A 15,799-nucleotide genomic window follows, 5' to 3' on the forward strand; every position below is an offset into this window, starting at 1 on the left:
ATCCTGTGGCCCTGCAATGAAAGGCCCTATTGTGATGACTGGTCAACAAGGCAGATCTAAGTCCATTCTGGGCATCACAACTGGGAACCTCCCGGCTTTTTATGTGCTGAGAAGTGGGCGCTTAGTATTGTATTAAAGTAAATGGGAAAGAGGCAGTTCCGTTAAAAATATCCCAGTAAAGAAAAGGAGATACTTATCTGCTCATTGTCTCTGACTAGAAGCTTTTAAAACCACCTGAGAAATGGGCTTATTGCTTTCATTGTTTCTTTCCTTCTTCTTTTTCCTGCTTCTCACTGACATTTGTCCTCTTTTCCAAAACCTCCTCTCCTGGTGATCCAGGCGACTACTGGGAATTCTCCCTCCACCATGTGGACAAACAAGCAGATCATTCAAAGTATTCAGATCACACGGACAAAGACATGGAAATGCTTGGGATTCAGAGTTCTGGCTGGTTTGAAATGTGCTTTTGGGCAAATGATGTAGTGAGCTGAATGTTCATTAAATATACAAACCAATTAAGAGCTGTTTAATGCTAAGGCAATTGATCTTTCAGAGATGGATATTTGGGTGCAGCACCAGATCTTAACCCTGGCTGGGTACACCAGAGCACCGCCTGGTTAGAGTTTCCTAAACTATAAAATAGGCTTCAGTGAACCCCAGATTCCCTTGGGGGCTCAGTTCAAATCCCAGCTTTGCTGTCTGCCTCTTCCTGGTGCTGCGATTCCATAATATCCTTCAATTATTCTCGGGCTGATTTGGTAGAAGGGATCCAGAGTAAACAGAGGCCTCTACATTAACAATGCAGAAGTTGTGGTGTGAGGCTAACATCTCTGAAGGCACAACAGGGCAGATGTTGAAATGAAGATCACAGTGAGACCCAGTGAGCAAATGACCCTGTTAGGGCAAAAGGACCGGGCCCGATGCAAACTTCATGGAATCAGCTCAGCGTAGCTTTTATTATTCAGGAACAGAATGAAGCTTCTGATGGACCCATTTTCCTGGTGGAAAATGAGCCACCAACCAAAGGGAGGGGGGGTTAGGCTTATATAGATTAAATTGAGAGGTGATTCAATGAAAGAGCAGGTCAGTTTGGGCTTTCTTTACAGGGCCAGATGGAAGATGTGAGGTTAGTAGGTGTGAGGTCAGTATCTGGGAAAGAATTTGCTTAGGGTGGCATCAATGCTTTGGCCTCTTCCCAGAAATTGTCATTTCAGACATGATGGATATCTCCACCCAGGGGCCTGTCTTGTCACTGTGAAAGACAGTGACTCCCTCATACCTTCTCCCTGGGCCGCATTGTTTTGGGGTTTGTCTTTTTCCATATCCAACAATGCTACTTCCTCTCTGGCATACAGAAGCCTTGACTTGAGGTTCCCTGAGCTCTTTGATTTTCCCCCCAAACAACTTCTATCTGAAGTGAGAGGACTTGGTTCCTGAGTAGAGGAGATAGGGCTGGAATCCCAGGGAGACCACATACCTGGAATCCTCAGGACACAACACCGTATTGACACCTGCACCCAGGAGAACTCGAGTTCTATAGTGTCCTCTTTGAGTCTTCAGCTGGGTACTGATCAGCATGTGTGTGTAAGGAAAGACCACAAGGCTGCGTTAGAATCCCCTAAAAGGATTTGAGGGAAGTGTCCCTAGAGCTCACTCAGGTCAGAGGTAGTCCCTGTTACCACCACTCAGAGTTGAAAGCCTTATAATCCACAAGGTACTTATGGGTAAGGGTGCTGGGAAGGGTATTCTGGGTATTGGGGCTTAATTAGCCTCAGACTAGTATGTAGGCTATTAGACAAAAGGCAGCCCAGCCCTTCCCAAAAAGGCTTAAAAGTACACTGTGAGAGGGTCAGAATATTTCCAAGTAGCTAAACTGTGTTCCAGAACAACACTTAGGATATTTTTTAACATAAAAGAATACCTAGTGCTTAGCAAGGAAAAAATTCAATCAAAAGAAACATGAAGAAACTGATACCAAAAGCACATCATATCCAAGTTGCTCAAAACCAGTGATAAAGGCTTGAAATCAGCTAAAGGAAAAAAATGTTAGGTTATGAACAGAAAAGTAAAGATAAGGATGACAATGGAGGTCTTGTCAGAAACAAGGGGTGACAAGACAGAGGAACAATAATCTTTAAAACACTGAAGAAAACCTATTGTCAACCCAGAATTCTCTAGTCAGCAAAAATGTTTTTCAAAAACAAGTGCAAAAGAAAGATGTTTTCAGACATTCTCAGACTGAAAAAAAAAATGATCCTGTATTAGAAGAAATGTACTAAAAGAAAGTCCTTCAGGCAGAAGGAAAATGATACCAGATAAAAACTTGGCTCCGCAAAAAGGAAAGAAGAGCTCTGGACGAGGCACTTCAACTACTTGAAACATGTAACAAGCTCTGGAGCGGGACTTTTCCTGTTGCTGTTGGCTATTTGAAGCCCACAGTGAGGCCAAGGAAGTTCTCCACATCTGAGCCAACATGCCCAGGAGGCAGAGATTCCTAAGAGGTGACTTATGTGACTCTGTTAGCACCAACACCACCTTCTACCTTGTAAGTCTGGGAAGGGGAGTGAGCAGAGAGCGTGAGTCACTGGAATGCAGTGGGTGTGAGAGGTGACTCCTTCTCCCTCCTGAGGTGAAGGGCAATGAAGGCAGCTGTGCTTTGTCCCCAGTGTGGGGATTCTAAGAAAATCAACAATAAATATTGGGGTGTAAATTAGTTCCCCCACTTGAGCATTTGATTAGGAAAAGGACATATGGGTTTCTAGTACCTCATTAGGAAGCAAAGGATCTTGGAGAAAGAAGAAAGGATTGCAGGGGGCAGGGTGAACCCACCCAATTAGTTAGAGCCAGGACATTTGTTCCCTGTGGTTCAAGTGGATGCTACTTAGTAAGTAGCTGAATTTGTTCCATCCCCAGCTGAGATGGCTCTCTCCACCATTTTCCAATGAGCTTGAGCTCAGTCTGTAGACTTTACATTCAGTGACAGGAGCTGAGGGCATGGAAGGGGCTGAGCCTGTCCTGCATGTCCTTCTAACACATATCCCCACCCTCAGAAAGGCAGTTCCTGGATGCTTGCCTTTCAGAGGACGTCAGCAGCCTGTCCAAGGTACTGCCAATAGAGAAAAGTCTGCAGCAATGGTCTGCTGTATGACTCCCTTCCTGTCCTCCTCTCAGTCCAGTACACTAAAGGACAGTCCTGAAAGGGGAAAGTGGGGACCTGGGGTGTCCTTACAGTTAATGAGGGACCAGGACCATATATACATACATATATACATTTTTGTGATTATGCATGTATATACAACAGATAAATGTCACGTACACTTATCATGTACATTTGTATTGTTTACAACTTCCTATTATCACAAATAAGGACAGTGAACACCCTTGCACATTACTCTTTGTGCATATTCTTTATAATTTCCTTTGAACAAGTTCCCAGCAGGATGCCAACTCTTAAGGTCTAGCAGCTGAATTCCCATCTAGTGGTGGAGCAGAACCTGGGGAGCAGGAGGAGCTGGACCTCAGGGAGGCTGGAGAAGATGCTCTCTCCCTGTGCCTTCTTCTGCTTATTGCTGCATCCACCCCTTGCCTCTCAGGTTCCCCTTTTTCTTTCCCCTTTTTTATTCTTTGCCCCTTCTGCCCTTTTGACTCCAGATTGTTTCTCTCTTCTGCCCAAATCTTGTTCTGTTTCAGGGCTTTGAAACTTCCCTTGGTTCCCCACCTCAACTGCCTTTGGGTAGCTTCCCTGGACACTCTGTGGTAACAACATGGTCGCAGCAGCTGTCACACCTCAGTGGTGTGTACCCCAGAAAAGATGATCTTTTCTAATGGCTTCCACAATTCCCTAGAGACTCTCTGATTGGCTTAGTGTAGGTCACATGCTCATCTCTGAACCAATGACTGTGACTAGAGAGTACAATGGTCTGAATGACCTCCTCTGGGCCAGTTGCTGGAGCTCTGCAGTCTTGGGCAGACTCTACCCAGCCAACAGGAGCTAAGAGAAGGGGAGAGGTGGACCCTGGAATAAAAATGGATCTCTGTTCTGGGAGTAGTGGGAATATCCTTGAAAAGTCTATCTCAAATCTCTTCTCTTTTTTCTGCTTATTCTCCTTCTCATTCTTCTTTTGTGCATGTGTCTTGTAAACACAATAAAGGAGTTTGGGTGGTGGTGATGGGGTTTGAGAGGATTGAAGGCTCAAACACAGGGTCTCAGGTGCACCAGGCAAGTACTGTACTGTACCAATGAGCAATTCCCTCAACCCCATAAAAAGGATTTTAAATTCTTAATCTTTTTTTTTTAAAACACTAATCTAGGGTGTTAAAAGTAATTTTACAACCAGGTGCTGTGATGCATGCCTGTAATCCCAGTGACTCAGGAGGCAAGAATCTTCTCAGTACCAAGCCCTGAGCTAGGTCCTTTGTATGTTTTGATTTTTAAAAAATATTTATTTTTATTTATTTATCTTTATGTGGCACTGAGGATTGAACCCAGGGCCTCACCTGTGTTAGGTGAGTGCTATATTGCTGAGCCACAACCCCAGCCCCATGTTTTGATTGTTAACCCTTACAATACTTGCAAGGTGATCTTAGAACTCTTATTTTACAGGTGAGGAAACAGGCTGAGAGAGGTTGGCAAACTTTTCCAGAGGGATGGACCTGGTAGCTCCTGCCAAATGTTCAACCTCAGGCTGTGTATACCCAAACACCTTTGTCTTGAAGAAAACAGAGTATTTTCTACAGGAATGTCGGCTGTTCCTGAGGTCTGTTAGTGCTCATAGTGCTCTGGCTGCTTCAGAAGCTGCAGCTTTGTCTGCCTTTGAACTTCTCAATGGCTGTGGGGACAGGATAGCACTAAGAAAAGCCAAGAAGCAAAAGAAGCATCTGAAATTCAGATATTGGACAACATAAAGAAAGACTACATGGTCCTTGGAGTTGGGTCAAAGGATGCCACACCTAGGTTTTTCCAGAAAAAAAATTGTCTTTTTGCTGTAGCTGGACAGGGTGAGGTGTGAGGGGCTTCTTAAAAGCATTCTGATGCCACCTCCTGGTCAGACCAAGGACTTGGGAACTGAAATGCACAAGAAACAAGCACTTACTGAAGCACCTACAGTCTAATCTCTGTTTCTGTCATTATTTCTGCAGGCCATTATTTGATCTGTGCCTCACGTGTTTGGCGCTGTTTGACTTCCTGGAAACCTCACGTGCAAGGATGCAAGGTTGAAGCAATAGCGTTTGTTATCCTCTTGTCTGCAAACAAAGCCTCTTTTCTGTTACAGAAATTAGGAGCAGGAAAATCGATGCCTTCCCCCAAAGGTGAATCATCAAGAAAATGTGCAAGTCTTCAAACGGTGATGGTTCCACTCCAGGCTGGTGAATTCCATGAGCAAACAAAGCTCTGTTTGTAACCTAGTTAGATAAGAATGTTCTGGGGAATTTTTTTTTTCTTGGTACAGGAAATAAGAGTTGGGTGATTCCAATTTATGTAATATTGGCAGTCTTCTCTTTAGTCCGTGTCTCTTATTTTGTTACACATATTTTAACTGAAAGAAAAGAGAACTTTTAGAAGACCATGAAACCCATATTTTGAATGGGCAAAGGTAAGGAGGGAAGTGCGTCATGTGAAGAGAGGACACCTCCCGTTTGTCTGATGGACTGGAACAAAGGGTACATGGTAGTGGAGGGTGGGTCAGGACCGGGTCAGGACCAGCCCAGGGAGGGCAGTGAATGCTCAGCGACAGAGAACAGGTTTGATTCTCAAAGTAGTTGAAGTTCATGAAGATATTCAACCAGATGAATCAGAACCAGGTTTTAGGGAGAACAATCCATTAGCAATATGTGACACCAAACACCAAAAGCTAACATACCACCTGATTTTGGAAAATCAATGGAGAAATTCAGAAAATCAAACAGAAACAGAGGGTGGAGGCCAGCGGCCTGTTCAAAGTCCACCGCAGTCTCCCTGGATGAAAGGAGGACAGGCATTAGCCTCGGGAGCTTCAGATTGGAAAAAATTTCAGGAGAGAGAAGCTACTGGGGGGATGGAGTTATGGGTCAGAGTGGGTTTTGAAGGCAAACATGGCACCAAGATTTCTGCACTGGGCTGGAGGGAGGGGAGTGGTGCCCCATTCAGAATGGGGCCAATGTGGAGGAAATATGTGAAAGAGATTATGGGTCCCTTTGTGGACATCCTGTGTCTCAGTGGGACATTGAGGTGTAGGCAGAAATCAACTGGAAATATGGATCTAGGTCTCCAAGACAAGTGTAGTCTTCACGGTCAAACAGAGTGATCTGGCCAGGTGCAGTAGTGTATTCCCAGTGGCTCAGGAGGCTGAGGCAGGAGGATGGAAAGTTCCAAGCCAGCCTCAGTAACTCAAAGAGGCCCTAAGCAATTTAGGGAGAACTTATCTTTAAACAAAATACAAAAAAAAAAGTGGGGAAGGCCTTGGGATGTGGCTCAGTGGTTAAGCGCCCCCCCCCCCCCGCCCCCTCGGGTTCCATCCCTGGTACCAAAACATAAACAACAACAACAAAACACCCTGCCACCCAAACAGAATGGTCTGCATTGAGGAGTTAGATGAAGCCCTCACACTGGATAAGACTAGAAGAGGTTTCCAAGGAAGCAATAAAAGCCAAGGGGAACTAGAACAGGTCCTTGAAGAAATCCTTATTTAGAAAACAGGGGTGGTGATGGGAAGGTTTACAGTAATAGTAGAGAACAAGAGAACAGGGGTCTAGGAAGCTGAGGGAGGAGCTTTAGGAAAGGGGTTGTCATGGTCGGCAGTTCCCAATTTGGTAAGAGGCTGTGAAGGTTGAAATGGAAGCTGGTAATCTTTGAGAGAGCTTAATGGACATGGTGAAGGTCAAAGCCAAGTTACAAAGCCTTCAAGAGTAAATAGGTGCTTGCCTGCATGCACAAGGCCCTGAGCTTGATTCCCAGCCACTAAAAAAAAAAAAAAAAAAAAAAGGAAAAAAAAAAAAAAGAAAATGGGAGTAATTAATGCCTCTAATTTATCACACTCTTCAAAATGGTTGCAATGATAAATTTTATGTTATGTTTTACCACAAGAAATTAAATGGGAGAAAAATGTGGACTAAAAATCATACTGTTCTGGGGCTGGGGATGTGGCTCAAGCGGTAGCTCGCTTGCCTGGCATGCGTGTGGCCCGGGTTCGATCCTCAGCACCACATACAAACAAAGATGTTGTGTCTGCCGAAAACTAAAAAATAAATATTAAAAAAATTCTCTCCCTCTCTCTCTCTTTAAAAAAAAACAAAACACCATACTGTTCTTTGCATTGTTCTCTAAGCTTGAAACATTATCATAATAAAAAGTAAGTGGGGAAGCCAGGCACAGTGGCACATGTTTGTAATCCCAGTGGCTCCAGAGGCTGAGGCAGGAGGATCGTGAGTTCAAAGCCAGCCTCAGCAAAAGCAAGGCACAAAGCAACTCTGTGAAACTCTGTCTCTAAATAAAATACAAAATAGGACTGTGGATGTGGCTCAATGGTCAAATGTCCCTGGGTTGAATTCCTAGTACCACCCTACTGCTCCCAAAAAAATGTAAGTGGGGAAAAGAGCAAGTGGTATTTCAGAAATTGAAGTAGCCATGCAGACCACTCCTTGGAGCAACTTGACGGTTTAAGTGAAGAACAGGTGAAGAACAGCCTGGTAAACAAGTGAAGAGCAGCCTGGGAAAGTGGCAGGGTAGAAACACTTTATCTATTTATTTTTGATGAGAAAGCTCAAACATGTTTCTTGGTAGAGTGAGAGACCCAAGGGAAGGAGAGAATGAAGAGGGAGGTGATCAGTAATTGATGGAATGTTGGCCCCCAAAAGATATGTCCATGTCCCAGTCCCTGGACCTGTGCATGTGACCTTAGATAGAAAGAGGGTCTTTGCAGAAATAATTAATTAAAGATCTTGAGATCATCTGGATTATCCATGTGGGCCCTGAATCCAATGAAAATGATCCTTGTAAGAGATGGGAGAGGAGAAGACAGACTAGGAGAAGGCTATGGGAAGACAAAGGCAGAGATGGAAGTGATGTAGTTGCCAGCCAAGGAATTCCTGGAAGGGCCTTTGTGGGGTGGGCGGCATAGCATCATCTTGATCTCAGACTTCTGCCTTCTGGAACTCTGAGAGAATTAGTTTCTGTTGTCTTAAGCCACCATGTTTGTTGTGGTTATTTGCTATGGCAAACTAAGGAATATGGGGTTCAGGGGTACTGTACCCTAGCTGGAGGCCCTGAAGCACTGAGTGTTGTGTCTCAGCATTTTAGCTCTCCACAGTCCATCCAGCCCCAGCCCTCAGTTATTACAAATTTAGAAACTCTGGGCTCCAATAGTCTAGGCAGAGCTTCACTCAAAGAATTTTTGTCTTCATTTCTTCCTTGCTCATCCCCATGTGCTAAGGTTTGGATCTAAATGTCCCCCAAAGGCTCATGTGTTAAAGTCTTGTCCTCAGCTAATAGCTTTACTGGAGAGGTGGGGCCTACTAGAAGGGAGTTAGTTCTCTGGGGGTGTGCCCTCAAAGAGGATAGTGGGACCCGGGTGTACTCTCAAGGAGGAGAGTGGGACCCAGGTGTGCCACCAAGGAGGATAGTGGGACCCAGGTGTGCCCTCAAGGAGGATAGTGGGACCCAGGTGTGCCCCCAAGGAGGAGAGTGGGACCCAGGTGTGCCCCCAAGGAGGAGAGTGGGACCCAGGTGTGCCCTCAAGGAGGAGAGTGGGACCCAGGTGTGCCCCCAAGGAGGATAGTGGGACCCCGGTGTGCCACCAAGGAGGATAGTGGGACCCTGGCTCTTCCTCTTGCTTCCTGGCACCAAAATGTGAGCAGCGTTACTCTACCATGCACTCTCCACCATGACATTTGGCCTTGCCAAAGGCCCAAAGCAAAGGGCCAAGTGACTATGGACTGAACCCTCTGAAACCATGAGCTGAAATCTTTCTTTTTTTCCCTTGGGTATTTTGTCACAATGATGAAAAGCTAACACACCACCTGATTTTGGAAAATCAACGGAGATTTCAGTGCTGATGCCTGCCTTTCTCTTCTACCTTCCATCCTTCAAGGTGTTCCAGTAGAGGCAATGTGGTCCCAAGGGCTCCAGGGAAAATCCTCCCACTTTGGCACACAAGCCAGGTGACAAGGGGATCTGTGACTTAGCTGTGCAGCAATGACAAAGGGAAGCGCTCAGGGAGGCCTGGAGCTCCCCCTACTCCCATTACATGTTGTGCACATGAGCTGCTGGTTCCAATGAAAGAGAAGGCCTGGTTTCTCTCTGAGGGTCACCAAGTGTCACTTCCCCAAATCAGAGAGACAGGGCTGGTCAGGGGATCTCAGGGTGGGGTTTTTCAGCCTGACCCAGTTGGGCTGCAGGAGTGGAGAAGGGTGCTTAGGTGGGACTCCCCCAGGCCAAGGCTGAGGTTCTGTTTTGAGGACTAAAGAGGGTTAGGGGTGCTCACTCAGTCTGTGGAGTTCCGAGGACCTCCAGGAGCCCAGTCCTCCTGTGGAGACAGTGTTTAGCACCGTAGGGGTGACCACAGACCAGGTTGGTCCCAGGAGAGACCAAGGTCACACTCAGCAAAGCTGTGCGCCACCAGTGCTGTAATTTTCCAGCCTCAGCCTCAGCCTCTTGCAGTGACAATGGCCTCTTTTCTTATTCATCTTCCCTGCCAGTGCCAGCGAGTCACCAAATCCTTTGCTTCTTTCTCATGTCACACCTCGGTCCTTTCTTCTCCAGGTTAGTCCAGGCATCCTTATCTGGAACCTCTGGTCTTTGTCCCTCCCAACTTTCCACTGCTGTTGAGTTGCCCAGGTCTCCGTGCCTGTCCACTGCATGCAGGTCCAGCCCAGACTCCTTGGCCGCCACCACCCAGTGCACACTCTGCTCCGATTCCCCTGATGTCTCCTGCTCTCTGCACAAACCTCCCACCCCAGAGGCGACACACTGGGCTCTTGTTTCATGGATTCAGTGAACTCATTCCTGGCTCCAGGCTCTTCCTCACGCTGTTTCCTTCTCCCAAAATGCCTTCCCCATGGACCTAGCCATGGACTCCTTTAAGACTCAGCTTTCCCCCTTCTCCCTACCACTTACTCCAGGCTGCCGAACCCTCTTTGCTGTGAATGTTTTGGTAAGTAGCACAGTCACTTGTGACACAGCCACTGGAGCAAACACACAATAAGGAGCAGGCAAATCCCACCCCTCTGATCCTGACCTCTGTTCTCCTATAGGGGTTCCCTGCTGGAGGAGTCCCCCTACTGGAGGAGCCCACTAGAAGCCAGAGGGCAATGGGACCTGTGGATGGCACTGTACAGTCAGCCTCTTGGGACATGAGCAGGGCAGAGGATGGATCTGAAAGAGCTGGTGGGAGGCACCCAGAACATACTGTACCTGGGAGCTTCTAGAAAGTAGGAACTAGGTCTTACTCCCCTTTATACTTTAAGGCCTGGCACATAATAGGTATATGATGTACTTTTTTTTTTTTCCTGAAGAAATACAAGAAAGAAGGAATGAATGTGTTTGTACATATACCTGGGAAGATACCAGGAGCCGGTGAACAATGACCAGGCTGACCTGTATGGCTCCATCCACAGGTCCCATTGCCCTCTGGCTTCTGATGTGCAACCCCAGTGGGGAATCCTTGCAGGAGAACCAAGATCAGGGGTTCTAGGGGTGGGAATTCATTTGCTGCTGCTTGCTGTGGGGTTGCTCCAGTGGCTGTGTCCCAGGTCTAGTTAGGAGGTGCTTTCTACACTTTTCTTTCTCTTTGGATCTAGGACTTGATCCTTCCCCTTTACACTCAGGCTGGGGTGGTAACTGCCCACTGTTACTAACAGCACAGACCCATCCTATGGCTTCCCCACACCCTGCCCACACCTTTGCAAACAATCCCCTTGCTGAGCTCTGCCATGAGTTTCCATGTGCCATTTGTTTCTTGCCTAGCACCCTAACTGACACAGATGGAAAAGCCTTCCAGGGAGAGGCTGGAGGGGGGCACAAGAGGTGCCTGAGAACAGGAAGGACCATCACACACTTTGTAGCTTCTACCCAACCAGAGTCCTGGGCACAGAGTGGATGCCCAAGGACTCACTTTGCTTTATGTCTATAAAAGAAACTTTACTCTTTCTAATTGAACCCATATCCCACTGTACTTCCCATGTGGAACATTCATCATTGCAAGATGAACTGTTAAAAAAAATTTAAAACTTAAAAAAAAATTTTTTTTAAGCCTGCTCTACTGAAGAGTTTCTGACAAAGACCTTTGAATCTGTGCCCCGAGGGCTCCAGGGCAGGATTCCAGCTGGGTGGTGTAAGACTTGCTGTCCTGACTTGGGTGGCAGTTGCTAGAACAGGGACTGCTTCGTTTCATCAACAGAGGGTCTCATGCTGTCAGCAGGCAGCAATAGCCACGGGACAAGATGCAACCAAATCTGACCCTGAAACATCCTGTCCTGGCCACAGTGAAACTCTTCCCCATTAGGGATCTCCAGGAGAAATATGTTCATCAGATACGGAGAGCCCCCTCCAAGGGGAACTATGTCAAAGTCAACTGATGTGTTCTGAAAATTTGGCTGTTCTGTGAAGTGGTCCCTTTGCTATTTGGAGAAGACCCAATTCAGTATCAGAGGGGTTGTGTTGGACTCCCCCAGGAGGTTAGCCTAAAGGATTCCTAGCATATTTCTTGGGTGGGGGTGTGGGTCCCATCCCGAAGGATGATATTGTCCATGGACGTTTTAGGACCTTGCTTAATTACAATTTAATTAAGAAAAGGTGGCTCAGCCGGAGTGGATGTGTCTGAGAGGCAAACCTTTCTTAAACCCCATTAACGTGCAACCTCAATCCACAACTGGATTCAATTACCGAGTGGAAAGAAAGGCATTTTCTCATAAAGCGGCTCTGTTTCCGTGCCAGGCTGTGAGCGGGGTCAGCCGTGACAAAGACAAGCCTGTGCACTGTTTGGGGTTGTTTTTCTTTTCAGGGTCTTCTACTGGCACTGCCAGGCCCCAGGCTGTTTGGATCAGGGATGTGAGGGCCAGGACTTGTTTTGGCTTTCAGCTTTTTGTCCGGCATTGATGACAGAAGAGTGAGCTGGCTGTCCTGCACGACCGGTGGTAGTGATGGACTCACAGCGTGATTCTGTGGGTGTGCTGCGCCCAGGTGACCCTTAGGAGCCATGTGTGTGAGGAAGATTAACATTCTAGGAAAGGAACATGGGAGAGATCATAGGGTTAGGGTTAGGGTTAGACTCATGAGGTGTAGGTGCACATGGGAGAGGGTATTGCTATTCTCAGATACTAATACAATGTGACATGCAATGCTTACTAGATGCTAAGCTCTGTCCTACAAACCTAATATTAATTCATTTCATGCTCTCAATGACCCTCTGAAGAAAATATTACTATTTTTCCCACATTACAGATGGGGAAATTGAGGCACTGAGAGGCGAGGTAATTCGTCCAAGGTTATGCAATTAGCAAGTAGTTGAGAGACCATGCTCTTAATCACAACATGGTGGAACCGTATGTTACAGAAACTTGAGAACCATGATATCGGCATTTTATTTAACTATGACACATTTTTGCAGTATTCTTAGCTCATTATTTTCCTTACTATGTCTGAAAGTCCAGGCTGCCTGGTGGCAGACAAAAATAAATATATATTCTAGGGCCTGATGTGTAATCCTAATGACTAAGATGGAGAGCCAACAGGTGTTGTATAGAAGGAAGGAAGTGCGGAACTAGCGTAGCTCTCTGATAGGAAAATCTAGGGCTCCCACCCTGTAAGGAACATTTGTATGGCCCAAGCTCCTTCCAACAGTTTGATTTACTGTGACAGTCATCAGTTTGTTGCCTCTTCGCTTCAGCTTAGCAGGAGAGGGCTTAAAGACCCCCTTGGAGGGCTTCCCTAGCACCACCTTGGGCAGGTTTATTTTTACTTTTTTATTTTTTGCAGTACTGGGAATTGAACACAGGGCCTCATACATGCTAGACGAGCACATGCTAGTGGTATTCTCAAGAATACCACTGAGCGACATTCTCAACCCCACCTTGAGCACTTTTGTGGCAGATGGCTTCTTCAGCACTCTGGAGAGCAGGTAAGTCTCACCAGTAAGGTCCTTTGTGAATTTTCCGCCTTCCAAGGAGCCTTATTCTGACCCACTCCCTTGAGTCCTGGCACTCAGCCTTGGGATCAGGTGGTCTTTTCTTTAATGCTCTATTTTAGCTCTAAGGGAGATGATGGTAACTACTCCCTAACTCTGCTATTCCTATATTTTTTTAGGGCTCTCTTTGCCTCTCATTAGCCCATCAATTATAACTCCAGTCTCCCTGGTAATAACTCTTTAAAGTTAACTTTTCTTGTAGAAGTTACTGTGTAGTTCCTATCTCCTGTTGGGACTCTACTATATACATAATTTATAATATATATAATATATATAAATATATAATATATATGATTATATATATCTAAACTTATTATATATGTGTATATATATATATATATATATATATATATATATAGAGAGAGAGAGAGAGAGAGAGAGAGAGAATTATATATTATAATTTTTTCCTTCCATGACCTTGTTTTATTATTTTATAGTAGGATGCCCAACATAGAACATAATTGTGAAAAGATAAATTAAGCATTTGAACCAATCTTTAAGCAGGAGCTGGACATGGTAGTGTGTGCCTGTGGTCCCAGCTCCTTGGGAAGTTGGAATAGAAGGATCACTTGAGTCTAGAAGTTGGAGACCAGTCTGGTCAACACAGTGAGACTCTGATTCCAAACAAACAAACAAACAAACAAAAAAAAGATAACAAAACTTAAACACAACTGGGGTACTCCAAGCATTTGGACTCTAGGCTTGTGTAGTGGAGTGCCTTGCCTGTGGACCCACAAGGACGTCATGCCCTCCCTCCACTGCAGTGGAAACATGGAGTTAGGATACCAATGATTGAACATGGTCACAGTGAATTCCTTCTCTAGCGCCCTTCCCAGCCCTCTACAGACATAATTTAGCCAGGACAAAGATGACTGGAATTTGTCCAAGTTCAGTGATTGGAAACAGTTAAGCATTCTTCATGATTTTCTTCATTTCTATCATCATATGTTTTTCAGTCCACCATTCTAAATAAAAATGTAGCAGCCCCCTTTGTATGGAAAAACATTCAAGAATAATGGGGGCAGCAAAACAATATAAAAGTGCTTTCATTCATAAGTTTACTAAGTTAGAAGATTCTATATTTAATTCTTAGCTCTGTATCTGCCTGATTATTACAGAGTTGTAACCCTTGTGCATAATTGAGTCTGCGTGTTTATTAGTTGACATAAGTTCATATAAACAACTTGATAGCTTCATAATCTCCCTGAAGCCACTACTCCCACATTCCCTTTATTTATCATCAATTTATTTTCTTATTTTGCCAAAATTTGCTAAGCTAGTTCCTGATGGTTGGGTCTTGGGCTGGCTTACACTGTCCCATGTTACAAAAAGCCTGGCTTAAAATATCTTTGTTCAGGGCTGGGGCTGTAGCTCAGTGAGAGAGGACTTGCCTAGCATGCGTGAGGCACAGGGTTCCATCCTCAGCACCACATAAAAATAAACAAATAAAATAAAGGCATTCTGTTCATCTACAACTACAAAAAAATTAATTAAATAAATAAAATATCTTTGTTCGAGTGGCATCAACTTCACCTAAAGTTTTCTTCTGAGTTTCTTGTTCTCAGTTCTCTTAACAGTTGGGTGCACACATTTTCCTACCAATAGACAAGAGATGATAGGATAAGGAGTGAGAAATCCAGGGAGAAATTCTGCACAAGAGGGAGGATGGAGATTTTTTTACCGAACTAAAAGGCTTCAAGAAGCAGCAAGTCCCTACTCAAAAAGTGTCTCCTGTCAGGGAGAGAAGCAGTTTCAGAGATGGCAGTAGGGGAGATAATTGGTGGGAGTGGAGAACTCTTAGTTGGGAAGCAAGGTTGTTCCAGAGATACAGACTTACTTTGCTTAGTCTCTCATGGAGCCTGTGACTAATGCATTAGTCAGGCTGAGCACGTGGAAACTACACAATATATCCTAGAAAAACATTTTAGTTCTCAAGAATAGCCTCAAAATCGGAGAATACTTGAAGTAATTGAGAGTGGGAAGCACATTGTGATTACTGCTCTGTGACATTTTAAACCACCAATAACTCAATTGTTTCTTGAATTCCCAGAGTGAAGGAACATGAAAAAGTCTCCTTGTCACTCAACTCAGTAAATGTTAACCTCATATTAAATCTGTTTTTCACATGAAAGGATTCCTGAGGTGTGCTCATAAAGAAGCTTAAGTGTCGCACCCCTCGTATTGCTCATTTTCTTGTTCATACATAATGATGCTTATTTGAAAAATCTACTTCCCACTCATTCTTAAAAGTAGTGTTGCATCACATGCAGTTCTCTGGTTTTTTCTCTTTCACTTTGAAGATATTCTATAGTACGCTGGGTTCTGTATAAAGGTGTCTGTTACAATCTAACTGTTGTTTCTTTGTAGATTATGGGCTTTTTATTCTTGTTTCCTTTAAGAGCTTCTTTTTGAGTTTTGCATTCTGCGTTTTTGTTGCAATGTGTCTGGGAGTAGATTTCTAAAACTTATCTTGCATGGCATAGGTGGTACTTCCTGTATTTGGGGACTAATATTTCTCATCAGTTATAGAAACTCTTATTATTCTTATTCATTTGAATACTGCCTTTCATTTATTCTCTCTAGCCTTTTCTGGAACTCCTGTTGTAAAGTGCATTAAGCCTTCTCATTCTGTCCTCCATTGT

Source organism: Marmota flaviventris, chromosome 6 (assembly GCF_047511675.1).
Source record: "Marmota flaviventris isolate mMarFla1 chromosome 6, mMarFla1.hap1, whole genome shotgun sequence".
Lineage (NCBI taxonomy): Eukaryota > Metazoa > Chordata > Mammalia > Rodentia > Sciuridae > Marmota > Marmota flaviventris.